This window comes from Colletes latitarsis, chromosome 9 (assembly GCF_051014445.1).
Source record: "Colletes latitarsis isolate SP2378_abdomen chromosome 9, iyColLati1, whole genome shotgun sequence".
NCBI classification, from domain to species: Eukaryota; Metazoa; Arthropoda; class Insecta; order Hymenoptera; family Colletidae; genus Colletes; species Colletes latitarsis.
In genome coordinates, this window is record NC_135142.1 from 13,153,310 (window position 1) to 13,179,694 (window position 26,385).

The 26,385-nt window shown below is 35.8% G+C and overlaps 1 protein-coding gene across 3 annotated transcripts in view; it reads left to right on the top strand.

The window, feature by feature from the left end:
• The window catches only part of Endoa (SH3 domain containing GRB2 like, endophilin-A), a 142,178-nt gene that overhangs the window by 6,328 nt on the left and 109,465 nt on the right, over positions 1 to 26,385 (top strand). Inside the window, exons 2-3 of one of the 3 annotated variants that reach the window (XM_076773449.1) lie at positions 3,106 to 3,231; positions 3,533 to 3,640. The exons of 1 other annotated variant lie outside the window; for it this stretch is intronic. The gene's annotated coding sequence lies outside the window, so the exon portion shown is untranslated. The remainder of the gene's footprint in view (positions 1 to 3,105; positions 3,232 to 3,532; positions 3,641 to 26,385) is intronic. One more of the 3 variants, XM_076773450.1, reaches the window with a different exon arrangement.

A 26,385-nucleotide genomic window follows, 5' to 3' on the forward strand; every position in this document is an offset into this window, starting at 1 on the left:
GGCAAATTTTAAATTGAACAAAGCATTAGCATTTTTTAAGATATTAAATACTAACTAGTTATAAACAAAAAGTTTACACTAAATTAAGCATAAATCACATCATATCTCATTTTTTTTAAAAAAAGGACTTACACCACTTTCAAAATAAACGGTCCAATTGTTTAAAACGCATGCTATTCTACAGTATAATCCGACTATTGTTATAACGCGCTATTTTTGAATAGTTGCTGTCGTAATTATGTATTAATGTTATGCAGCTAGAAAAACGATGGAATAGAAACTGCTCCATAATTGTTTTTGTGTATATTTTAGGTAAAAAGATTTTTTAAATATTTTAAATAGATTTTCATTGTTATGTAATTGAAAATTGAAAAAATATATAGTTAATAAAATAAAAAAAAGATGTACTTTAAACGGGGCGCGAACCAACGTCAAAAAGTTTGCATCGAATCTACAGTCAAGCATCTTACTCACTGTACCACCTGCTAGAAATGATGCTCATACTTCTGAATATTACGCGTACAGCACCTTTAATTTGGTGATTTATTTTTGTTTTTCTATTCTATACACCGTTCTACACAACATAGAATTATTTAAAATCATAGAATATAGTTATTCATTAAAGGGAATACATAAATTCAAAGTATAAGTTGCTTTTTCACGTGAAAAACGCCGAAAAAATTGGTTTTTGATTTTTGCTACTACGGCGCACCCTGCCAAAAAATCTGAAAAAATTTAGGGACATAACCAATGAAAATAAGCATTACAATAATTACATAAATCTAGTGTCCCGAAAGCTTCAATACGAAATTCGTATTTTTCTGCGTTTTTCTATGTTTTCACACCTAGAATTTGGATTCGAAAAATCAAAAAAAATTCTAGAACACGTATCTCGATAACCACAATGCACCAGATTTTTTTCATAATTTTCGTACTCGATTAAATAGGGAATATAGGCACAAATTCGCTAATCCGAATTTTCCCTATAACTACCCTTCCGAACAAGATAGAGGGTTGAAATTTGGCAAAGCATGCTTTTTTCTGATGCTCTATCGATGGATCCATCGTATGTCAAATTTGGTTCAAGAGCACATTTGACACTCTTATTCGGCTATACCCTTTGTTTCGTCTTTAAGAGAATTTAAAAATGTATTTTTTATTTTGTATATTTTACATACTGCATATGTTTTATATATTTAAGTTAAATGACATATGCAAGAACATATTAGATATATTGTTAGTATGTAGTATATTTATTTTCTGTAGGTGTCAGTAATCGCATGCAATTTAAACGATGAATATTTGATATGATAGAGTTGTACACCATAATATAATTTTGTGTTTATGTTACATAGTTAAATTACAGTAAAATGTATTAAATATTTTGTACAGTTTAATAGAATGTGACAATATTTTATTTGTTACTAAGAATTACAGTGTTGTTCTTTCTAGAAAGAAGGAATACAATTTTGTTTTTTGTAATTTTACAATCATGCCATTAATTTGAACTAATAGAATTCCTGAAGAGGCCCTAAAAATATATGAAACGAAACGTTGAGTTTCTTACTGTTTTAACTGTTTGACATTGTAGAAAAAATACTATTTTGAAAAGTCAAAAAAATTATAGTTTTCGAAACGCTGTTATAGGTAAATATACAACAGATAAAAGAAAATTATTTATTTTTTAGAAAAGTGTTACAATAGTTTGGGCTTTGTTCTTCACGGTAAATATACATTATTCGTATTATTTGCGTATTTAACATGTTTTTCGTGCATATATACATGCCTTACGTGCATAAATTTTATGTTCTTCACATATTTTATGTGTATAAACATTCGCTGTCTACTAATTACTATTATTTTAATTACAAATTTGTTATTAAAGCTATAAAGTTGTAAAGTTTCTAATGTGTAAATTAAAAACAAATTTTACATTGATTTTTGCAAAATCAATTTTTTGATTTTGATTGTTAAAGAGAATTGATTGAATCTATTTTAATCTATGGTTGTATCTGTGCATAGTACAGCAACTCTTCGCTTAATAATAGAAAACTGGGACCGTTAGTTTTTTCAACAGTGACGGTAGCAGGATCGAATGAAAGTTTTTGAGGCCCAGGCTGAAGAGCGATGGGACGCCCTCTTGGTAAGAAATATGAGGGATGGCGAAAACTGTAGATATTTTAAAAGGGGAAAGTGTTTTATTTACAAATGTCTACGACAAAACTTTCAATGAACTTCTAAAACGATTTGAGTTCCATTAAGAAACATATTTCATTTTTTAACGACTATTTAAAGTTGAACCATTTTAGAAAAAAAAAAATGAAGCAAGAAATATTTATTTATGTATGCTTTTTTGAAAGTCAATAAATTATAGAATATTTAAAGAAACTCAGTTCTTGTTTTACATTTTTTGATAATTGTAATATGCTCAAAGTAAATTCAATTTTGTAAAAAGTATATTCACATTGAAATGTGATTTTTGAAAAAATAGCTATGTAGAAAATCGAAAAGTAATTTTAAAAATTAGAATTTGAAGATAAATATGTTCAGTTTGATGTTAATGCCATTAAGTATCAGTTTTATTTGATCTGGCAAAATTTTCAAAAGATTGAACAATACATTTTTTTAAATGGAACTTGGATATAATTAAAATTTCCATTATAATAACTTATAATGGAAATTTTTATGTTTTACCCTGATATCCATTATTTAATGGCCCTGTATAGGGGGTCGTTGAAATCTTCAACAATCGTAATTTTATTATGAATGAAATAATATACCGTCCTATTTAAAAAAATGAAGATGACGGCTAATGAAACCTCTACACTTACAAATAATTATTACTTGCATATTACGAGTCCCTTCATACCATACAGCTTTGATATAAAATGTTATTCCATATCCTTAAAAATAACGGAGATATTCAAGTTGGTAAAAGTTATTGGTCCATCCTTTATAGTGGATCGTATGTGTTTGCAGAATACAAACGTGAGTGTTGCTATGGTTGTTGAGACTATGGTATTTGATTAGCAAGAGTTTCGAATCCTCACTTCTGTTCCGCTTCCGTAAGGGTGAAAAATATATAATTTTTTCCTTTTCTATAAGTGGCTGGATGCTAACCAATGGGGAGGACTTAGTTGACCTCCCCAAAAGGTCAACGCTCACAAACCACTGATAGCCCTCAGGACTGTTGGAGCGGTGCACACGTCACCCAAGTTAGGAGAAATCCAGGTAACGGTGTATCATCGCTCGCGATATTGCAGGTTTATGACGTGTCGTTTAGGGTATTCGAGGCTGGTTAACTATAGGCGTAGGTTAACCAATCATAAGAAATGTTACAGCTACGTATACTATATCGCAAAATTGTTCATTATAGGAAAAAGTAATTTCTGTTATGTCATTTAATTGTTTTTGACGTAACAATGATTCATTAAAAGAGAGCTATCGGCATTTATCGAAAAATTAGTCGAATAAGGAAATATTTTTCCTTGAAGATTTTTTGTTCTCACATTTTATATACAGCAATGTTTAGATAACTGGTAGTCATCCCTACTATTGAGAGGGGACCTCCCTTGACCCAGCTACGAAGCTCAACGTGGAGCGGATTGTGTCGTGTAATCTGATCTGGGCTCGAATATTGGTGAGACAATACATAGTACGTGATGCAAAGATGAAACCTTTTTTTTTTTTTTTTAATGAAATTTTTACCAATGTATTTTTGAGAGCTTTCCGATTAAAATAAGACCAAATACGATATAATTTATTTTAAACCTACTTCTAATAAAGTATATGATCGTGTTCGCAAGTGCCAAAAAAATGAGTTATTGTATATATGACTTATTAAATACGTAAATATGATCCAAGTTATATTGTGTTTGGTTTTATTTAAATCAGAAAAACCTTACAAATATATTAGTATCTAAAGGTTTCATTAATTACAAATAAAAAATAAATAAGTTTCACATTGTGTTATTCTTATGCCGGGTCCACACTGCTGTTCGCGAACAGCTCACGAGCTGTGCTCGCCAACAGTATAGGCACTTTTACGGACAGCGAACACTATTCGCTCGGGAAGCGGTACATCAAAGGGACTGTTCGCGAGCTCGAAGTGTGCCTGGATTACAACTATTGGTGAGTAGTTCGCAAGCTGTTCACGAGCTCCAGTGTGGTCACGCTGCTGTTTCCGTTGACGAACAGCTCGCGAGCTATTCGCGAACTTTTCTACGTTCGACAAGATACAAAACCGAATGCCGTAGTTCGGCTTGTGTCTTTTTGGAAACCGAAGAGTAACCATGCTTTTATAACTGCGAGACTTCGGTCCCGTGTTTCTCGCAGGTATCCAAGATTTGCTATTCGAGGGGCGTCTGAAAAGTTTTGGGCCTAACATAGAAACAAGTATTTTGCCGGTCAAATATAGCTTTATTTTTCAACGTAGTGTCCTTTTAAGTCAATACACTTTTCCCAGCGATGCTGTAACCCTTTTAACCCTTCTAAATAGTAGTTGGTGTCTTGTCTGCAAAATGGGCGTTTACGTATGAGATGACCTCCTCGTTCGATGGAAATCTCTGTCCTCCAAGCGATATTTTAAGCTTAGGAAAGAGGAAAAAGTCGCTGGGAGCCAGATCTAATGAATACGGTGGATGGTTAACCAATTCGAAACGTAATTCGTGAATTTTGGCTATGGCAACCGCCGAAGTGTGAGCTGGTGCGTTGTCTTCATGGAAGAGCACTTTCTTCTTCTTTAAATACAGCTATTTGTTTGCAATTTCTGCCTTCAGCTTACCAAGTAATGACGCATAATACGCTCCCGTTATTATTTTATCTTTTTCAAGATAGTCGATGAACACAATTTCTCGTGTATTCTAAAAAACCGTCGCCACCACCTTCCCGACCGAAGGAATCGTCTTCGCGTTTTTCAGAGCACGTCCACCCTTTGCAGTCCATTGTTTTGACTGTTTTTTTCGTCTCAAGAGTGTAATGGTGAATTCAAGTTTCATCTACAGTTATGAATCGGCTCAAAAAATCTGATTCGTTTCGCATAAACCGCTCTAATAGAGGCTTGCAAATGTTTATTCGATTGCGCTTTTGGTCAAAAGTGAGCAAGCGCGGCACCCAATGCGTGGATAGCTTACGCATGTCTAACTCTTTAGCCAATATATAAAAAACGCGTTCTTTTGATATGCCTATAGCTTTTGCTATCTCTCTAACTTTGATTCGACGGTCGTCCAGTACCATTTTGTGAACATTTTCGATGTTATCGGTGGTGGTCGCAGTTTTTGGCTGCCCCAAACGCTCATCATCAGCCAAGCTGGTACGACTACGTCTAAATTCAGCTGCCCATCTTTTCGCGGTGGTATATGATGGGGCAGAGTCCCCGTAAACAGCGTCGATCTCGATTTTAATTTGCGCAGGCATATGGCCTTTCAAATACAAGTATTTTATCATGGAACGATACTCGATTTTTTCCATCTTTACAAAAATACTGACATCGACTGACACAAATGACTGCCAAACAACAACTGAGCGTCCAAAATTGCTGAAATTTTCACAGACACTTATCAAAGCATATACCATTGTACTACCAGAATGGTTTTGACGAAAAACGCCACCTTTGTTTCGAGGCTCAAAACTTTTCAGACAACCCTTGTATATGTTTTATACTTGAACAGTAGCCGTCAGTGGTGGACTTAAGGGGGTCTTTTGGTGTAAACCTTTAACAAAAATTGATATTTTTTTGCACTTTTGTAAAGAATATAGTTTGAAAAATATATTGGCAAAATCTTATGGCTGAATTCCTAAAATTAACGATGTTATACTGTTATAAGACTGTTTAAAGGACGCGATGGTCAACGTCATTGTTATAGAGATACGAAACTTTAAAAGCGTTTTTCTCGAAACTATGTTTATCACGACGGTCTCAATGATATCTCAAAATCTACTTAACCAACCGACTTAAAATTTTAGATGCACATTCAGTACATCTATGACTATGATCCGTACCAAAATGAACAGAAAATTTTTTTTGTATATTTCTTTAGACTCCCGAAATTAAAGAAAAAGCGAAAAAATTGATAACCAAACTTCAAAGTGTTGGCATTTTTTAATTCTCTACTTTTTCTTTTATTTTGCTACCTGTTATAGCCGAACTCATACTAATTAAAAATCTTTCGCGTTTTTTCATTTCAAATAAACAGAATGGCCGGAATCATGAATATTGTGAGACGATTTTTTTTAAAAGCGACTATGTTTGAGAGTATGCAGTGCCACTAATTCTCATTTTTTTTCGTCCAAAAAATTTTAAAACGTTATTGAAATATGTAGAAATAAATCTTGTAAATTTGATTGCCAAAGGTGTTATAGTTTATTTGCAATAAATTCCCCCAGAAAGTAAAAACAATGCACTTCACACTAGAAGACCCCCTTAACTGAAATACTTCGTGTAGATTTTTAGAGCGCGTTTTGCGGAGACGATGATGACAACATTGGATCGAAGGTCGATTAATTATGAGCTCATCTAAATTTTTGTGCAGAGCTTCAGCAGTAGCAATTATAACACGAACTGCATCACGATCGCTTATTTTACAACTATCTAGAGTTGCAGAAAGCTTGTCAGTAACTTTCTTCTTTCCTCTTCTTCGTTTTTTTTTTTGTATCATAACCAGGTTTATTACAAGATTCAAGTTCGTACAAAATATCCGTATAATCGTGTACAGTATTGTTTGTTTCACTACTTGATGAAAATGAGAACTGTAATTTTATTTTGTCTGCAATGTAGATACATAAAGTAAATGGCAAAAAATAAAATATATAGGTCAATAGAAAAAATTTATTAAAAATATGTCATATGTCAATCATGGTTTCAAATATTTCTTTTCGAAGCTCTTCTTGCTGAAGCCGAACTGCTTGTCGCTTTTGTTTCTTCATTAAATTTTTGTCGGCTCCAATCATTTGTCGTGGTCGACCCTTTTTTCTCGGGTTTAGTAAAAACAATTTATATTCTTCAATTTTAATTATATTTAAGTCGTTACTATGAGCAATGTCGAAAAGGTCATGTAATAAATGAAGAAATTCCCTTTCCTTTCTTTTCTGATACTTTACTTTGGCGTTTTCGGGATTTTAGCAATATTCATCAATTTTGATATAGTTTTAATAACTTGTCGATGCTATGATCTGCTTGTCTTGCAGGTATACATATGTGCTTTATCCCAGAAAATTTCCATTTCCTTTATCGCGATAGCAGCACTTGAACGGAGTTTCAAATTCACTTTACGTACATTATAAAATAGGGCACGTAAAACTTGTCTATTACTTGGTAATTTGGAGCCAAAAATTTGACTTTTATCATACGGAATAAAAATATTCTGTCAACATTTTTGGTTTCCATCGTCCTAATTTCACTGTACTCTTAAACTAAACTCTACATGTTACGAATCCTTCGAACTCACTAAACAAACTAATGTAACAGATTAATACTAGACATAATCGGTTATCAGAAATTTCTTCTTAAAAGTTCTGCCAGGAAAAACAAGAATATCTATCCTAGAATTATTTTAAGTTCAGCTCTAAGAGGTAGGCAGTCGCAGCGGTGATTTTTCGACTACCTCCTAGCCAATCCTATTTGAACACTGACTTGTGCTATGTTCCGTCCTTTGCTATGCATGATGCTATTCTTTTCTAAGGGATTAAAACGACCGTCGTCTCTATGGTGACAACAAGGCGACTATCTAGTGATGAATCTTATTGAAAGTTACCAATGTTAGAATAAATGGTGGAATACAATAGTGATACATTGACCACTTTGAAGAAAATTTTACATATTACTTTTCAAAGAAACGCTTTATTTTCATTTGACAAATGGATGAAAGTATAACTCTACAGTATTTATAATATACAACAAAATTTTTATATTACAAGTTTTTCCTCGAAGTTCAGGTATTTTTAAACTAAAAACAATATTTGAATTTTTGATGTTCTAACTACAAAATAAGTTAACTAATAAACCAATAAGCAAAATATCAACAGTTTTTAAGCTTTTATTTTACTAACGATTCTTTAAGGAAAGTGATTGTGTCTTTCTTAATAGATTAAAGTTGTTATTTCGAAATAAAATTGGTAAAATAAAACTTTATTTATTATTTTTATGTGTGAGTTTTTCAAAGAATATCAATCTTTCTTGATTAAAATAAGAGAAAGAATGTAGCGAAATATCAATAGCTTTGAAAATAAATAGTAGAATAAGTTGGAAGATAAATATTTTTGGTAAGGAATCGCCTTTACCGAGCCACTGATGAAGGAACAGCGCTGCGCGTCATGATATGGCAATGTCACGCCTTTTTTTTTAACGTGGAGAAATCCGCACTTTTATAGAACTCTTATCTGCTGAAATCCCACGGTGTTTAACCTTAGGCGTTTTGGCGGGGGACCGGGAACTCTAGTGAGACATCACAGAGTTCCCCGCCTCGCCGGCTTTTACGGACCCATCCCGGTGAGAGGCACTCCTCCCACCATATTCCCACTCAACCGCAAACGCATGGTCATCCAGCGCCTGTGGCCGCTGGGCCTAATTGGGCCTATTCGTGGCAGCAGGCTCATCCGCGATCACTTAGCCAAATCCGTGGTCATGGATACAATCCGCGGCTAATGTTTCACGCCTTAGCCCATTCACGTACACATTTACACCCTCATTCATACCGGTGTTTGGTCCGCGGGAGCTGTTGCTCATACCTCTGGGGTGCCACGCGGACATGCGACCGCAAGCCCTCTCAGACCGAATGATTCCAACCCCGCATGCCATTCCAACGGCTTCCCCTATCCGCCACCTGCGGACACATCACGTAGAGGTTTACTTCCCCTTTCGTTTGGGCAACCAAATGTGTGAGTGGGGGGCAATGTCGTGCCTTTTTTTTTTGTACATGGGGAAATCCTCATGGACACCAGCGGGCCCGCCCGAAGGGAGGCCCGGACTCTTATTCATCCTCAGGCGCCTGGCAAGGGACCGGGAACTCTAGTGAGACATCACAGAGTTCCTCGCTGCGCCGCGCCTTTTTAGGCCTCTCCCGGTGGGAAGCATACTTCTCACCGCATTCCCACTCAATCGCAGGCGCCTGGTAACCAGTGCTCGCGGCTCCGTGACATGGGACTAAGCCGCCGGCCGCGTGGCCACGTTGGCCGCAGCACTCATCCGCAGCTAATTGGCCAACTTGCGGCCTTAGGTAAAACTCGTGGTAAATATCCCATGTCCCAGTCCATTCACACACACATTCACACACGTAACACATTCATACTGGTGTTTGGTCCGCGGGAGCTTTTGCTTCGACCTCCGGGATGCCATGCGAAAATGTGGACACCAGCCTTCTCAGGTTGATGAATTCATCCCCGCATCCCATCCCAGCAGCTGCCCTTATCCGCCACCTGGGGACGCGCCACGTAGGGGTTCACCTCCCCTGCCGCCTGAACAACCAAACAGATGCGTGGGGGGAATGTCGTGCCCTTTTTTTTTGTACGTGGGGAAATTGTTATGGTCACTGGCGGGTAGTGCCGGACTCTTACCGACTAAAACCCCACAGTGACCATCCTCAGATGTCTGGCGTGGGACCGGGAACTCTAATGAGACATCACAGAGACCACCGCCGCGTCGTGTCTCTTCAGGCCTCTCCCGGTGGGAGGCACTCCTCCCACCGCATTCCCACTCAACCGCAGGCGCCTGGTCACCAGCGCCCGCAGCCCCGTGACATGGGACCTAAGCCACCGGCCGCGTGGCCACGTTGGCCGCAGGACTCATCCGCAGCCAACTGGCCAATCTGCAGCCTTAGGTAAAACCCGCGGTAAATATTCCATGCTCCGGGCCACTCACATATACATTCACACACGCAAAGCATTCATACTGGTGTTTGGTCCGCGGGAGCTTTCGCTTCGACCTCCGGGATGCCATGCGAGAATGTAGGCACCATCCTTCTCAGGTTGATGACCTCATCCCCGCATCCCATCCCAGCGGCTGCCCCTATCCGCCACCTGGGGACGCGCCACGTAGGGGTTCACCTCCCCTGCCGCCTGGACAACCAAACGGGTGCGTGGGGCAATGTCGTGCCTGTACCCGATTCAACGAGAGCTGGCAGGAAATATAAATGTAGTTGCACGCGGGCGACGCGTGATCAGACCAGGGCCGAAGCGTAATGTCCAGATCCCTACATAGTAGGAAGAAGGCGAATCTTTTAAGTAATAAGTACTTAACCCCAATATTAATATAATATTATTAATTAAATTTTATTAATATTATTACATAATAATGTAAATAAGGTGATAATTGTTGTGTTCAAAATCCGAAGACGGCATGGTTGATAAAATACGTAAAATTTCTTTTTTTATTGAAAAATATAAAAAAAAACCGGAAACACAAGTATAAACAAAATAAAAGCGCAAATAAAATGTAAGAAATAATTGTAACACTGAGGTAAAACTGAAGAATAAAAATTTTAAACGTAGTGGAGATAAAATGACGAACGTACAGTACAGTGGCTCACAAAGATCTGACTGTTTTTCTACATTTTCCCATAGTCATTTCACAGAATGTCCCTTTTCTTTTCCCTAACTTCAAGTTAAAGAAAAAGATAAATTGTCCTTGAACGTTCCATGACCATGGTGTGCATATTTGGAAAACATTAATCCTCATGGCAAACCCAAGATATCTGAATCAAGCTTGAGGCCCAGTTGATTCAGGCGTGAGCTCAATTACTTAGATTAAAATTTTTCCTGGCTCTGAACGCGTTATGCGAGGGTCTTTGTCAGAGGCCGCTACAAACGTCCCTGAGCAACGACGTTCAGCAGCCACTCATCTGCCGCCGCGGCGTTGATCACGTGAACTTTCTGTTTATATTTCCTGTCAGTTCTCTTTGAACCGACCCTACCCGATTGCGCCGCTGCTTACTGCTTACCTTTTCAGACTTAACTTAAAAAAATCTTACCTTAATATGTAATAAATTATAATTGTGTGATCATATAGTCAAGTGTACAGTGGGTGTAAAGAGTATTTGTACAGTAACTAATTACGACTAAAATGGTGAATAATAATGTTTATTAAACAATATTTTTTAAACAAATATGTTACATGTTTACTCCAAAGTATGTAGAACAATATCAAGTAAACAGAAAAAATATTTATATTGTTTAAAAAACACCCTCAAACCCTAATGAGCATTTGTGGATTTATCTGCAACGAGCAATTCGAAAGCATACAATTTCATCTAAAACAGACTTGAAAAATGTTTTAATCAACATATGGAATAATATTACTAATAAAATCACATCTAATTTAGTTAATTCAATACCTAGAAGGCTAGCCGCAATAATGAAATTAAAGGGGAAATCTATTAAATACAAATTATAGATATTAATTTTACAATTATTTTTCGCTTTCATTACAATGTTTAAATTACTACACTTGGCAACAGAACTGTACAAATACTTATTACGCGTTCATTTCTGTCATTTTGTTCATTTTTATTGATATTTATATAAACAATATAAATACTTTTTCTGTTTACTTGATATTGTTCTACAGACTTTGGAGAATACATGTAACATGTTTGTTTAAAAAATATTGTTTAAGAAACATTATTATTCAGCATTTTAGTTGTAATTAGTCATTGTATGAATACTTTTTACACCCACTGTATATCTTATCAGATATCACGACATAATAATATTTTGTCCACATGAGTGATTAAAAAAATATAAACTGAAAAATTGGTCAACCAGTTATGGTCTCCCCTACTATTATACAGGAAGAAATGCTTAATTTTCAGCTATGGTTTTTCAAATTACGAATGCTGGTAATAAATTAAAGCTGAAAATAACTAAATTCCCAATAGCGGCAAAATCGCGTACACATCATAAACCTTGTTGTAAGTTTATTAACATGCTGTTCGCCTTGAACGGCTACGTTCAACGGATGAAAACACAATCTATTAACTATTTGTTATCAATAACTCAGAGTAATCTAAAATACAATGATACACTATGTTTAACTTTGAATATGATATACTAAATCTTATATAACGTAACGAATAGCAATATAAATAATACAATATTAACAAGACTCTACACTCGTTTACAAGAATAGCAAAAAAGCTAATGCTTATAATTAATTGTCCTTCAGTTCGTGAGAACTCTTGATGAGTAATGGAGATATATGCTTAACACTGCGTTTATATGCTTTGTGCTGTCTTTAATGTGACCATATGAACGATGTTGTACTTCTAGGATATACTGTGATGATTCAACTCAATTTCCAATGAAAGGGTGGAATGTCTGATAAAATGATGTCATTTACTTCGGGTATTTAGTTCCTAAAAATATTATCTTTGCCATCTGGCCCAAAATTATCTTACAAATCTTCTATTACATAATTGGGAACTTTGGGATGGAATTTATACAAGCGTAGACACTGATGTACAATTCTTCTAGTGCTGCTTTTACTGCCTATTGACCAATAATTGCGTCGAACTACATTCAGAGTAGGTTGCATACCTGCATGCCATTGATGCAAGTGTTCGTGTCCTAAAATAAGCTTCGTTACACGATGTTTCTATCTACTGCTTACTCTAATTAGTCCATCGGTATCAATGAACGGGGAATGATTCAACAATTTGCTTTTTGAATCTACCTTATTTCTCTTTCTTAATTTCTCTATTTCGATTGCATAGGTTTCTATCTGAACTAGTTTAAAAATAATTGTGTGCACATTCCAAATCTCCGGCGCCGATAAGGCTCCTGCTGATTTAATTTGATGTTTACTGTTATAAATGAACTGTAATATACAAGGTGTTCGGCTACCTATCGGAAAAAATTTAATGGGAGATTCTAGAGGCTAAAATAAGATGAAAATCAAGAATACTAATTTCTTAGTTGACGCTTCGTTATAAAGTTATTAACATTTAAAGTTCCGCCTGTAGAACGGCAATCTGTGAACAGCTGCGTGCACGCGATAGTTGTTCTCATTCAACATGAGAAACTTTACTTAGCGACGTATCGACAGTCTTATAGTTTCGTGAGTGAGAAGCAGTGGACCGATCTGCCTTAATCTATCGCGCGTACGTAGCTGTTGACAGATTGCTGTTCTACAAGCGGAACTTAGTATTCTTGATTTTTTTATTTTGACTTATAGAATCTCCCATTAAATTTTTTCCGAGAAGTAACCGAACACCCCGTATATTTGTTATTTTGCAGTCTAATCGACTTCAGTTTAATTTTTGAGTATGCGATATCAATTGGTACCATACTCAAAAATTAAATTGAAGTTGTTTGCTATTTAAACTGCAAAATAGCAAACATCGCCGAAATCTGCAAGAACTTTCTAACCAAACTAATACAAAGGAAATTGATGAATATTTTTGTAGAAAATTATTTGCGCCTTTTGTAACTATTAATGATACTATTTTTCTTCTTTCTGAAATACCTATATTGGTTATATTACAATTTTATGAAATGAAATGTTGTCTAATGCCTTAATATGCTTTTTAAACAATTTAACCAAAATGTTCGCTGCAAATAACTCTAATCTTGATAATCTTGATAACGTTTTCATAGAAGCTACTATCGATTTTGTGCACAATAAATTTACATGATGATTGCAATCACTGTCGGTTGATCTACTTTAAATGTAAGCGCCGCGCAGTAGTGTATTTGCATTTAAAAAGCGGTAAAAAACATTTAATGACTAAAATCCTATATCTATTTCACATTTTTTTATTTTATATAGCCAATATATATGTATATGATGTAAAATAATAAAAAATATCATTTAGAAAATGTTTTCTAACAAAAAGAAATTAAACAAAACTAAAAACTGACAATATTACATATTTATAACAATTAAAACAATTCTTCCTCATATTCTCTTAATTGAATTTTATTTTCATTTTTCGAAAATTGATTCGGAAGAAATAATTTTATCGTTTCTTGTAAAAATGGTTTCTTTTTTTCCTTTATTTCTGTCCTTATATTCGTCATTAGAGAATCAGAAGCGAGTAGCAATTGTTTTAATTATTAATAATATAATACATATTATAAGATGTTGAAGTATATGTTTATATTTTATTTAACCTGTTCAAAATATCTGAATTGCATTTTTGTCTGGAACATTTTCTTCCGTGTTGGAGGTAAAATCTTACAAAGGGTATAGCCGAATAAGGGGGTCAAATGTGCTCTTGTACCAAATTTGACATACAGTGGATCCATCGATAGAGCATCAGAATCAAACATTCTGTGTCAAGTTTCAACCCTATATCTTGTTCGCAAGGGTAGTTATAGGGAAAATTCGGATTAGTGAATTTGTACCTATTTTCGATTTTTCAATTTGAAATTCTAGGTGTGAAAAATTAAAAACGCAGAAAAATACAAATTTCGTATCGAAGCTTTCGAGACACCAGATTTATATATAGTTATTGTAAATGCGTATTGTCATTGGTTATGTTTCCGAATTTTTTCAGATTTTTTGGTGGATTGCGCCGTAGTAGCAAAAATAAAAAACCGACGTTTTCCGCGTGAAAAAGCAACCTATACTTTGAATTTCTGTATTCTCTTTAATAGATAACTATATTGTATGGTTTTAAACATTTCTATGTTGATCAGAACGGTGTATAGAATAGAAAAGTAAAAATAAGTCACCAAATAAAAGGTGCTATACGTGTTATATTTAAAAGTATTAACAGTATTTCCAAGAGCTACGATGGTGCAGTATGATGCTGCATATTCTTTTTCTAACCCTCGGAGAGGTAAGACGTGTTTAGCCCAGGCAGCGCGTCCGCATTACTCGACAAAAAAACAACGAAAGTGAAAGTGATCAAAAAATATAAACTGTGTTCTAACTGACAATCGTGCAGTTCAGTGTTGTGTTGTAAATTTATACACTAAAATAATTGCCTGCGAGACCAGTCCCGGGGGGTACCTTGCAAACCATGCGCAAAAGACTCAGTGAATGAAAAAATGTGTGAAACACCATGTGTAAACCGTGAATTCTCAAAAAACTTATTAAATAATGATGGCTGCAATGTCAATCAATTAAATGAAGTCAGAATATTTACTAAATATATAGACGACAATGCCAATAACGTGGACAAAGTTGCACAACAAATCTTAAAAAATAAACAGGTGAAAAGATTAAATCCGCCTCCTAAACTTCCAAATAGAAGATCCAAATTATTAAGATCCACGAAATCATCAGATATGGCAAAAGTCAAGAAACAAGAAAAAACTGCACATATTTCAATGGATTGCGATCGTGTAATAATAGTAAAAGACGAACAGAAACCATCGCTCGAGGAACGCACCAAATTAATATCCAACTTAAAAGAAATAATAGTAATGTTAGAAAAGCAACTCAAAGAGGAACGTAAAATAAAATCAAAAAGTCATGAATCGTACACGATTGAAATATCATCGCAGAACAGATTTGAAAGCATCCAAGTCAACATCAATACGGACTCCAGCCGCCAGCCGAGCTTACCTGCAAGCGCACAAAAGAAATCGTACGCGCAAGGAAAGAAATCGGAAAGTCCCAGCTATAGTGGAAAATGACACGCTAAAAGAAAACAAACAACGGAAAATTGGGCTAGTCAAGTCAACGCATCGAAGAGAAGAGAAAGCGAAACGTCTTCCCTTCCGCTCGTCAAAGATAACAACATCACTCAAACCAATACGTCAATCACCGACCAAGCACCAAAAGAAACAATAGAAATTATCAAAAAGACAGGTATATCCAACTTCTTTGTAAAACAAATTAATAATATTAAACACCCTTTATATGTAAATAACGCAATAGATTTTAAAAATGCTTGTTTAATTCTAAAAAACAATAATACCTAATTTTTTACATTTACACAAAAACCAGAAAAGTCAGTATCTGTCCTACTAAAAAACCTAGATGGGGACTTCAATGCTGAGTAAGTCCTCAGCGAATTAAAAAATAAAAAAATTCAAGGACTAAATTTTCTCACTGCAAGTACGAAGCGTTACATTAAAGAAGCGATTAAATTGCCAATTTTCCTGGTCAAACTCTCCTCTGACAGTAGTCCGGAAAAATTAAAACAAATTAAAATACTATTATATTCCGCCGTAGTATGAGACAGATTATATAAAACAGAACAAGTGCAGTGTAAAAGATGCCAAAGAATAAATTCGCTTCGCTATTAATTGTAATCTAGAATATCGATGCGTGAAATGTAACGGAAAACATAATCCGGGCGAATGTAAACTCCTACCACAAAACCATAACGATAGATCCGCAAACTTAGAACAACCGCATTGCGTACATTGTAAAAATTATGGCCATCCCGCATCGTACAGGGGATGTCCAAAACTTATAGAAATAAAAAACAAAATAATCGAAAAGCGAGATCAGCAAGATAAATTAAAAGAGAAACGCCTTAAAAGTATACAAAACTTGGTAGATCAGAGGGTTTCTTTCAGTTCAGTGGTCGCAGGTAATAACACCCTCCGCCGAAGTCAGGTAAACGATTCGACCCCTATTCAAACCAATCCACAGATAGAAGATACACAAAAGACAAACTAAAACAATAAACACGCACATAAACAAAATATCTGAATAAGTCCAATCCAACACAAACAAAATCAATATAATCCTTGAGATGTTCGATATAGACCTATAGATAAATTCAACCGCACTAAACTCTATTATAGCTAACGAAAGAAGAACCACACTAAACGACTTCATAGAATCACAAAACCCGGATATAACATTATTATGCGAAACTAAATAAAAGGCAAGCCACAAACTCTACTTTAAAGATTATAATTTAAGCAGAAACGACAGACCTAACTCCAATTGGATGAAAGGAACTGCTATCCTTGTCAGAAGTGACATAAAATTCAAAGTTGTTAAGGTAGGCACAAAACAAAATTCCAGCCTAGAATTCACAGTAATAGAAACAAACCTAGAAACTAAACCTAGACAGCATAAACAATTACTACGTTCCAGCAGGTGACCTAAACGTCAAACACACTTTTTGGGGCAACAATACAAACGGTAATTATGTAGATGATTGACGACCTTACCGATGTCGATGGTCTTGAAATATGTTGTCAAGGTCACTATTCTGAACAACTTTTCCCTGTACATGTTACCGTCGCTCGGGGGAGGAATGTAAGCTCTTGTTTCTCGCTACATATGTTCAATATTTTGCGTATGGGCACCACTATCCGGATCAACAAAATTTATTTTATGATTCACCGTCAGATGTTTATATTCTTCGTTATTTAAGCAATCATATGCTTTCCAGCGGTCGGACATAACTATTGTACCCGGTTTAATCCATTATTTAATAATGGGGAGTAAAGTCCTGGAACTTCGTTCGGGAACTGGAGCAATGAATACCTAATAAAAAACGACAGCATATTACTTTTCTAGAGTAATTCTTGTTTTACGTAAAACAAAATTTATTTTTTTTTATTATGGTTATAATAAATATCTTCTTGTTGAAACGTTCAAGTCCACCAAAAATCCATTGCCCGGTTAAAAGATGACCTTTGTTTAGGCTTCGGTGAGTCGACCAGGCTTATGACACAGACCGCGGTTTGATCAAGGCCAGCATGGGCAAGGTTAGAATTTCGTTGATAGAACAAAGTGTTATAAACTTGGTCGGCGAAGGCAGTCTCGAGTGGTTGCAACCCCAGCGGACTGTTGGATGGTTCACATGTGCTCGGATTCGTATACTTACCTGGCCCTCCCTTGTTTCGTAGTAGTTTTACATGCAGGCCCAGGGACCGACGAATGTGGTGGAAAATCCCCGGAGTTGCCAAACGTAGCATCCTCCATCTTGGACGCCAAACTACATTGGCATCGTTGCACCCCCGTCACGGAAACTCTTGGTGGAAGGGGGTGCAAAAGGCCAACGCCTTGGAAAAACGGCGGTACGGCATCACTTCGTTTTTGATTAGCAAACGACTTGCTTCTTGACATTCAAACACTTCATTTTTGACCGCCAAAACACTTTCTTTTTTGACTTAGCATGGAACACTTCGTTTTTAACTAGAAACGGAATACTTCGTGTTTAGCGCAGGCACTAGCTTATAGACTCGGTCATGGGTATTGTTTTGTTGAGTTTTAATAAATATAGAAAACCAATTCGTCTCGTTGGTCCCCTGAAAAGAGGTGGTCCTTCGAACTTAGTTTAGTCAGCACACCACGTGCAAACTTCCAATATCCGAACGAGCCCATCTCAACCACGGATTAAACACACCTTATTAAATTTTCTTTTTCCAATTTTGGCTTCATCGATTTCTACAATTTCGTTAATACCACCTATTTGCATAGGATGTTTTTCAAGCTATAACATAGATAGTTCTAGGCAAAAACTAGCCCAATCGACAGCTGTATGGGTGGCAATGTTTAATTCATTCATAATGAATTCTTGTCGAAGTGGTGGAAGCATTATATGGTACGCAATAAAACGGCACGCAGTTTTTATTGGAACACGAATACTTTCAAACAAACCATCTTTATAAGCACGAATTGTAATATCACACTTTGTCTTCACACGTTTCTTATTACGATTTTTAATATAAGAAAATGACGGCAATAAAATTATTTTTGCGAATATCTGGGAAATGAAGGCTGAGCAACGGTAATATGTATAGGGAAAAGTTGTTCAGAATAGTGAGCTTGACAACATATTTCAAGGTCATCAAAATTGGAGAGATCGTCAATCATCTGCATAATTACCGATTTACGTAGCATTGATACTCCCTCTTTTCCAAGATGCAATTCTTTTCTAGATTTGTGTCTCTCAGATAACAGACTAATATTCCAAAACTTAAATTTTGATAAAATAAAATGTATAGATTACGATAGTGACCACTAAGTGCTGAAAATGCAGATCACCATAAACCAACTGCCATTCCTTTTCTTCGTCTAAAACACACCAGTTGAAAAAATTAATTTCTACGAAGCAGATTGGAACAAATACAGACAATTTCTACATGACTCCTCCTTCAATCTAAATATACCCAACAACAGAAACCTATCAATTTATGAAATAGACTCGTTGTTAGACTTGCTAAACGAAAACATAACTAAAGCAATAGACCGCGCTGTTTCCTTTTCAAATTTAACATAAATTCCACCGACAAATATATTACACCCCTTATCAAAGAATTACGTACCGAAAACAGCTACCTACTAATGCAGATAAATAACCTCTCTAAAAGGAACTACATCACCGACGCAGCAGAAATCCTCCTTAAAACATTAAAAAAGCTCTTAAAAAACACCAGATACAAAATAAAACTAGCTTTCCAAGAATTAGTAAATAATCACTAGAAAAAAAGATATCTAGCATATCCATACACAAACTAAAAGATGTCTTTCCCAAAATAAATAGTATTTTTAGACTGAAAAATTTTAGCTGCAGAGACACATTAAAAATCCCTAACAACTCCAAAGACATCAATCCGAGAAGCGAATATTGACACTTCCACACTGGAAAAAGACAACAATGATAACTACATTATTATCAATAGAGAAATTAAACATTCTAGGCGTTCACTTTTAATCAGTGCACACTCAAAGTGACAACATGGATAAATAACAACTCTCAAATATCATTAAACTTAAAATAGACATACTAAAAGTAGAAATAGTAACCGATAGATCAAATGACAATACCATTTGTAACTTTTCACAGGAAAATATATCAGCCAACCCAAACGAACTCATAACACCACCCAATTATTTCACATCCTTTGATAAATTAAATACTACCTTCCGAAAATTAAATAATAAAAAATCCTCTAGCTTCGATAAAATTCCAAACATAGCGCTAAAATAACCATCACAATAGTATATTGTCTACTACACAATAATATTTAATGACTGTCTTAATTCACTCTACTTCCCCCAAATCTGGAAGACAGCTAAACTAATAATACTACTAAAAAAAAAGACAAAGAGGGCAGTGATCCATCAAGCTACAGACCCATAAGTCTACTCCCAAATATTAGTAGTCTTTGAGACAATCATCTCCAACGCCATTAATAGTCACTGTTCTAAGAAAAAAATAATTCCAGAATGTCAATTCGGATTTCGTTACTAACATTCCACCGTTCATGCAGTGACCAAATTTACTTCAGACATTTACCTGAGCTAGAAACGCAGGTGATTGCGTTGGCGCTTGCTTTATAGATTTCGAAAAGGCTTTCGACACGGTCTGGCTAGACAGATTATTTTATAAATTAATAAACACGACAAGCGCTTCTTCGTATCCGAAGCTAATAACAAATCCTCAAAATCCTTCCCAATAAAAAACGGTTTGCAACAAGGAACGGTTAATTCCCGTATAATATTCAACATTTTCAACGGCGACCTTTTACATATGTATGGATTCAATGATAATAGCAATAAATGTGCAATAGCTTTCGCGGATGACCTATTAATTTACACAAAAGGTAACAAACCCTCAGCAATAGAAACAGATCTACAAGAACTTTTTAATAAAATCTGGGACTATTTTCAAACATGGAAACTAAAAATTAACGCACTGAAATGCGAAACAATCTTGTTCAGATCATACATACATATCAAGAAATTCAGACGCAAACTCAGATGTAAAAGTACACTCAAAGCACTTTTTCTTACACGTAACAAACAACTCAAATATTAAAGTGCCCCACAAAAAGATAGTTCGCTATCTTGGTATTCACATAGACTTCAAATTTTTATACACAACACATAATCATACAGTTACAAAAAGCATAGCAAGTCTTCATTATCCATAGAAGATTATTTTACTCTAAAGACCTAAACAAACAAGTGAAAATCCTCTGTTACAAGCTGCTAGTCAGGCGCATTTTAACATATGGATGCCAAATACGGTATAACATCAGCTCCAGTATCATGGAAAAAATTAGATTATTCGAAAGAAAATGCTTAAGAGTTTGCATAGGAAAATACAGATCAGCCGAATCTAATTACATAAAATACATCAGCAACCACAAACTCTATGATGAGACAAAAATAGTCCGAATAGATTTATTTATTTTAAAATTGATTAGAGACGACTGGTCAAAAATAAACAGAGTTACATCCAACTCACTAATATCATACATATTCTATCCTAATCCACAATATTTTACAAAAACCAGACACACAGGCTACACCCCACCAGAATCGTTTATCTACATGGACGAAAAGGGTCTCATCTAAAATGAAAATAACGTCCCACTAATCTACCACATTAATAGAAAAACGTCTAATAAGAAACTACTATATGATAAAAACATCAATGTAAACGACGAAAATCTCAAATTTATCTCTCATCCATAGATTTAAAAGATAATCATCGAAAAAATATACTCAAATACTGGTGATTAAACTAATTAGATCAGTATCTATCCCCCTTTCACTCACTTTACCTTCTATCCATTAACCTAAGGTTATTCCGCTACAGTTCTTTATCCTCTTATTCTCTTTCTTTTTGTCACTCTAGTATAGTTTTTATTGTGCCTTTTCTATACTAAGCTTATGCGTAATAGATTAAGTTCCTCTATTCACTTTAGTTAAGTTTATTAATTGGCATTACTCCCGCGTACGCATCGATGATAATTCAAATAGAGTCTTTAGTCTGTAAGAATTCATGTTCTTTAAGCCATGTTTTTCTTATTTCTATACGTTTAAAGATTCGTTGTTAAATTGTTGTATCTGTTTGTATATATCTCATAAGGCTTTAATAAACGTATGTTAAAAAAAAAGTTAATAAGATACTTGACTGTGGATACGCTACAAACTTTTTGACGCGGGTTCGCGCCCCGTTTAAAGCACATCTTTTTTTATTTAAAAAATTTTTTCACCTGATATATGCACAAAAACAATTATAGAGCAGTTTCTATTGCATCGTTTCTCTAGCCGCGCATTTGCTTAAATACTTTACTGTTTAATTTTGTCTACGTTAAATGAATATACGAAGCAAATTTCTTCAATAAAAAGGACATAAGCAGTCTTTGCATATAGTTATGGATATTATGATATGTACAATTGGAGTTCGAAATTCTCCGTGTACAATATTTACACCTATTGACAGATTAAATTACATATTTTAGACAAGAAATTGTTCTATTGTTACCCATTTCCGTTATACATGTCCATATTGATTCCTGTTATTAATACAATTCTTTATATTTTTCGATACTTAATACATATATGAACTTTTTTGTACTAATACTTATCTACGTGATCATTAGGTAAAATGAATAAAGTCATAACTAATGTTTTTAAACTTCATTGCTGTCTTTGTTAGTAACAGATGCCACTTGCTTTTCGTTAAATATTTTACTTAATATTTCTGCAAGTCTTATAATTGTCGACAAGTATCGAGCATGTAACAAATAATAAATAATAGTTGCAATATGTGAAAAACACCCTATGGTGCGATTACTATTCGCACATTCGCAGCAATAACGTTTTATTGTAGCGATACATTTTACTATTACTATGGCGTGAGTTTACTTGTGAGTTTACTTCATGGACACCTGCGGGCCCACCCGAAAGAAGGGCCGACGGGTAGTGCCGGACTCTTACTGGCTAAAACCCTACAGTGACCATCCTCAGGCGCCTGGCGGGGGGCCGGGAACTCTAGTGACCCATCACAGAGTCCTTTGCCTCGCCGTGCCTTTTCAGGCCCTTCCCGGTGGGAAGCACTCCCACCTGCAGCCCCGTGACATGGGACTAAGACGCCGGCCGCGGGGCCACGTTGGCCACAGGACTCATCCGCGGCAAATATCCCATGTCCCAGCCAACTTACACACACAACACATTCATACCGGTGTTTGGTCCGCGGGAGTTTACCCTCCGATCTCCGGGATGCCTTCTCAGGCTGATGACCTCAGCCCCGCATCCCATCCCAGCGGCTGGGGACGCGTCACATAGGAGTTCACCTTCCCTGCCGCCTGGACAACCAAACGGGTGCGTGGAGGTTTACCTCCCCTGCCGTTTGGACAACCAAATGGGTGCGTGGGGGTTTACCTCCCCTGCCGTCTGGACAACCAAACGGGTGCGTGGAGACGAAAGTCACCCATCGGCGCCGCAACCCCGACAACTCGCCATCCACAGGTCCCGCGACCGGTTGCACGCGGGTAACTCCGACTATGGCCGCAACGAGGCGCTGTGCCGTTAACCTCTTTCGCACCAGGTTTCACGTGCGGCCGATATAAGAGGAGCTGTGACGCTCACTCGGCGAGTTCTCTTGAAGCTCGAATAAGCGTAGTTCAGTGCGATAAGAGAGAACACCCAACCGCTGGGACGTGACCGTCGGTTACTACCCGTAGGGTTCGCAAACCGATATCGAAACGACGCCATTAATTGACGCGGGATCGACATCCCGTCGCACCGCGCCGCGAGATCGAACCGCTGCAGCGCCCACGTGCGCTTTAGTTGTAAGTTAGTTAGTAAGCTCTTGTACATGCTCACACCAGACCGGTTACTTCTAGACCGGCGAATCAACAGGACGAGCAACCGTCGACATAACAACCCCCGGATAAATAAATAAGTATGCATTAAGAATACATGGTATGTCATACCCGCCCCGACCCCGCTTCTTCACGCAGCCGCTACATCGGGAGGAGGCCCAAACGCGGTACTGCGGCCCTCCGGCGCCACCTAACCGGCGTGTTGCGGAACCAGCTTTACAATGATGTTATTATTTACTTTTAAGGATGTGTGTGAATATTATTGCCTTCGACCATTATTTCCGCTAATTACGAAAATGCTTGCGATAACTGATGCGATCCGGTAAATAGAATTTGAAATCTCTCTTTGTCATCTCTGGGAAATTGAGAAGATCCATCGTAGATACCATGTTAAATGGTACTTTTCATCTGTTCCAGTGTTTTGTTAGAACTTCTATTGCCAATGTATTTTTTGTTTGTTGACTTGACATTCTGTTTACTGTTTCATCACAGAGTCCAACGTTTGAATTTAAGTGTTTTTCAAATGAATTGTTCAAAAAGCATGCTATTTTACAGTACAATCTTACTATGTTCATAAAGCGCTATTTTTGAATAGTTGCTGTCGTAATTATGTACTAATGTTACGCGGCTACAGAAACGATGCAATAGAAACTGCTCCATAATTATTTTTATGTATATTTTAGGTGAAAATATTTTTTAAATATTTTAAATAGATTTTCATTGTTATATAGTTGGCAATTAAAAAAATATATAATTAATATAATAAAAAAAAGATGTGGTTTAAACGGGGTGCGAACCAGCGTCAAAAAGTTTGCAGCGTATCCACAGTCAAGCGTTTTACTCACTGCACCATCAAAACTCTTGGAAATTCTATTGATACTTTTAAATATAACGCGCATAGCACCTTTTATTTGGTGACTTATTTTTGCTTTTCTATCCCATACACTGCTTTGCTCAACATAGAAATGTTTAAAACCATAGAATATAGATATCCAGTAAAGGGAATACAAAAATTCAAAGTATAAGTTGCTTTTTCATGCGGAAAACGTCGAAAAAGTCGGTCTTTGATTTTTGCTACTACGGCGCACCCTACCAAAAAATCTGAAAAAGTTCAGAGATATAACCAATGAAAATACGCATTTACAATAATTACATAAATCTAATGTCCCGAAAGCTTCAATACGAAATCCGTATTTTTCTGCGTTTTTCTATGTTTTCACACCTAGAATTTGGATTCGAAAAATCAAAAAAAATTCTAGAACACGTATCTCGATAACCGCAATGCACCAGATTTTTTACGTAATTTTCGTAATCGATTAAATACGGAAAATAGGCACAAATTCGATAATCCGAATTTTCCCTATAACTACTCTTGCGAACAAGATATATGGTTGAAACTTGGCACAGAATGTTTGATTCTGATGCTCTATCGATGGATCCATCGTATGCCAAATTTGGTTCAAGGGCATATTTGACCCCCTTATTCAGCTATAATCTTTATTTTGAGCCTCAGCTACCTCCTCATTTAATTGTCCAACTGGGATAATGGTGTTTTGAGTTGTCACTAAATTATGTATTAATAATCTTGTGGATCGTAGGAGTCATAGTGTATCATGAATGCACTTCAATGTATAATTTAACTGCATCCATGGCATACGCTACAAAGTCTTCTCCATTGATTTTATATCCGCTAAATATAGCCCTGTATACAGGGTGTTCGGTCACCCCTGGGAAAAATTTTAATGGGACATTCTAAAAGCCAAAATATGACGAAAATCAAGACTAGAAATTTGTTGATCGCGGCTTCGTTTAACGTTTAAAGTTCCGCCTGTAAGACGGCAATTTGCGAACAGCTACGTGCGTGTGATAGTGGTTCTCATTCAGCATGAGAAACTCTACTTATTGACGTATCGACAGTCTTACAGTTTTGTGAGTGAGAACCACTATCACGCGTACGCAGCTGTTCGCAGATTGCCGTTCTACAGACGGAACTTTAAACATTAATAACTTTTTAACGAAGCCTCGATCAACAAAGTGGTATTCTTGATTTTTGTCTTATTTTGGCCCCTAGAATCTCCTATTAAAGTTTTCCTAGAGGTGGCCGAACACCCTGTATAACTTTAAACTTTTTAAAAATACAGAATAAGTTTTTTAGAAATACTAAAATATTACAAGTTTTAAAAAATTTAAGATATTCTTAAGTAATTCCAAAAAAATGTGCGGCTGCGATTCTGAGCGTTAAAACCCGTTATGTCACATATACTTTTGCAGTAGCAGTTAGTGCAGCCAATTTTTGTAGTATATTAAGTGTAATATTTTACTGTTTACAATACGATCAAAAGGAACACTGAATTCCATTAAATTTATAGTTAAGAAATGAAATGAAAATTAAATATATTATATTAAGTATCACTCAAAAAATGTGAGCAATATAAAAATGTGGTTTAGTATAATTTAAGTATATTTTAATCGGCTGCTACGATTGACACCCAAAATAAGAAATCCAAAACTGCAAATAATTCATAAATCAGTTGTTACCGTTTGAATCAAAATGAAGTAAAGACAAATTTTTTGCACAAAATGGCGGTCGTATAAAATAAAAAGTTATAGAATTGATTATTTCTTCGGATAAATACAAAATTATAATAAATAGTAACATAATTTTGGTTCATGCAATAAAGAAACATGAACTTAATATAGGTGAAAAATTTATCGCTCCACTTTTTCGATATTTTGGTAATCATTTGAAACAAGAACTACTGGGAATATGCAATAGCTTGAGTAATAATAAAGATTATTGCATGAAAATTATACTGTGGTACCTTGAATAATAATTAAACACATGAGAAAAATTAAAAAATCCTCGTTGTACAGTTATATAATAATTACTTATTTTAAAAATCGCCTAAAATC